This window comes from Elaeis guineensis, chromosome 7 (genome assembly GCF_000442705.2).
Source record: "Elaeis guineensis isolate ETL-2024a chromosome 7, EG11, whole genome shotgun sequence".
Taxonomy (NCBI): domain Eukaryota; kingdom Viridiplantae; phylum Streptophyta; class Magnoliopsida; order Arecales; family Arecaceae; genus Elaeis; species Elaeis guineensis.
The window spans coordinates 53,561,908-53,564,633 of NC_025999.2; the positions used below are offsets into that span (position 1 = coordinate 53,561,908).

At 35.1% G+C, this 2,726-nt stretch overlaps 1 non-coding gene across 1 annotated transcript; it reads left to right on the forward strand.

Annotated features, from left to right (window-relative positions):
* The first annotated feature begins 278 nt into the window (after nucleotides 1-278).
* Nucleotides 279-384, forward strand: LOC114913278 (small nucleolar RNA R71). The gene has a single exon (XR_003799273.1). It is a non-coding gene; the product is annotated as a small nucleolar RNA R71 (small nucleolar RNA).
* Nucleotides 385-2,726: the final 2,342 nt, after the last annotated feature.

The window sequence follows — 2,726 nt, forward strand, 5'->3', positions numbered from 1 at the left end:
CATTCAATAGACAGTCAATTTTTTGAGGCAACTCATCTACCTTACTATGGATATCTATAGAGTTTTTAACTTGATAGATTCCACCTCTATTTGGTTCATTCATGGGTGTATCAAGATTAGACGTGTGGTACAAAAAATTTTCACTAAAGGTTTCAAACAACTGCCATGCCTCATTCTCATTTTGGAGCATGAATGTCCCACCACATGAGGCATTAACCATCCATCGGTGCTCCTCTGATAGGCCATCATAAAAGCATTAAACTAGTTGCCATTTAGGTACAGCATGATGTGGATATTTGTGGATGAGATCCTTAAATCTTTCTCATGTTTCATTAAACATCTCCCCATCCATTTGGGAAAAATTGGTGATGACTTTTCTAATTTGATAGGTTTTTCCAATCAAAAAGAATTTCTTAAGAAATTCACTTGGGAGTTGGTCTCAAGTTGAGATGGTTACCGATTCTAATATGTTTAACAAATATTTGACTTTGTCCTTAAGTAAGAATGAGAATAATTTCAACCTAAGAGTGTCATCAGAGAGATTGTAGATTCTAACAATGGAGCATATCTCAAAAAATTTATTCAGATGTTTGTAAGGATCTTCATGATTAAGTCCGTTGAAAGATGGTAACAACTGGATAATGTTAGACTTAATTTCATATTGATCAGCCTCCAGGTGTCCATAGAAGGCACCTGGATATAAGAGAGATGATTATAAGAATGCAGGATAAAATATTCCCTCAATTGACGAGGATATTCAGTTTCACCAGGTGCAGCCATATTGCGGAATTAGGTTGCTCTTATTGATTTTTTTTGGAAGAGGAAAAGAAGAAGAAGAAGAAGAGAAAAGGAAGAAAGAAAGAAGTTCTAAAGATGAGAACTCTAAGAGTCCTAAATCTAAAGAATAGATGTGAAGAGTTTTATTAGGTTTAATATAAGTTAGCAATTAAGTTAGACAATCAATCCTGGCTAAGGGTTACCATAAATCTAGATAGCTCCTAACTGTCAAGGTCACCTTCAAGCCCTCCAAGTCAGAAATTAACTAACTAACTAGTCAAATAAGTATAAGATTGGTGGAAGGCTTCTCGTATTTTTGCAACAAACCTAATTAAGTAACCACTTTTTTTCGAAACGTAATCTTTGAACCACTTTTCTTAGACACTAGTCAATTGACTAACTTTAACCCGATCCAACTCTTAGGGTTCTGTGTTTTAGTGAGCTCAAGTTCCTCGAGGGTCAATATCTAATTGATTTTAAATTAGAAGCTTGGATATGCAAGATGAAGGGTGGTGGTTTGTGGGTCAAAGAAGGATGATCAAATCTCCACCTTATATTGATTAATGAGTTATGTCCTTAAAATATATTATGAAGATGATATGCAACAAACCAAGATGTCCAAGCTTTGTGATTAGCATGCAATCACAATTAAATTAAATTGGTTTATTTTTTTAATTTTTTTTAAAAAAATAACTGTACCTAGAATCCCGATAATGACGTCAAAATTTGATGCGTAATCATTGATAGCATCAAAAATAACTCTACTCACTACGTAGATAGGGTGAGTTGAGATCATATCCTTAAAAATCTAAAGCTATGTTGTGATTGCGAAATAAAAGAGAGTATTTATTTTGACTTAGAAAATAAACTATCCTAAAATTGGAGTAATTAGAAAACAAAGATCTTGGAGGTTATGAATTAATTTTGTTAAAAACAGAGTTGTATCTCTTTTAAAATAATTACAATTAATTTTAGAAAAATACTTGTCTTTCCTCGGCATGTCCCGCATCTGTAGATCACGGTGCATCTCTTGAAAGCACTAGGTAAGCAACTCTTCTTTCCTCGGCATATCCCATACCCATAGATCACGATGTGTTTTCGGAAAGCAAGAGTTGTTTCTAATCTTAATCTAACAAGAAATTATATAAGAAAGCATATAAGAGAGCAAATAAAGAACTCATGACAATTCAATAACAAAAAGCATAATCTTTCTTGCATATATAAAAGAAATACAAGAAAGATTTAGAATAATAGAATCCATTTTGTGTCATTACAAAATTTTTTCTCCTCTCTTGAGACTGCTAGCCTAGCTACTCGTAGAGTAATCCCTTCCTCTCCCTCTATGCAGGGCTCTAGAAGTATTCCTTTGGGATCTCCTATTTTTTGAATCTCTAGATTTTCAGATTTATTGGATGCCGCCTAAGGTAGAGCTAGAGGAGCCTTTTTATAGGTGTTAGCAGGAAAGATATTTTTATAATTTTTAGATAAAGTTTAAAGAAAAAAAATAAAAATTAGAAGGTGGAGAGATGAAATTTGAGAAGCAAGAGAAGATAAGGCAAGCTGTTCAATTCTGATTCTTTTCCTTTAAAAAATTTTCAAATAAACATTTTTTTTTTCCTTTTAAATCCTGGCCGCGACGTCTCAGAATGTTTCCGCATCAAGCTCCTGCGCCTCATTAATCCTCGCACGTCCGCTCTCAAGCGCACGTCAGCGCCTCCTTTCTTTAACCACACCCTGTTAATTTTCCACGCAGTCCACCATGGACCACGTGGAGGTTCTTTTTGGGGTCCACCATGGACCACATTTGGAAGGCAGCAGCATTGCTTTTTGTGAGCCGCATCTCCTCCGTGTCTTTCTCCCGAGAAAATTATCCTCTTTTTACTTCTTGCCATATGTGTCCTCCTCTATTCTTGTCCAGCATTCTTTCCGTGTGAAGTTTGCACGGAGCA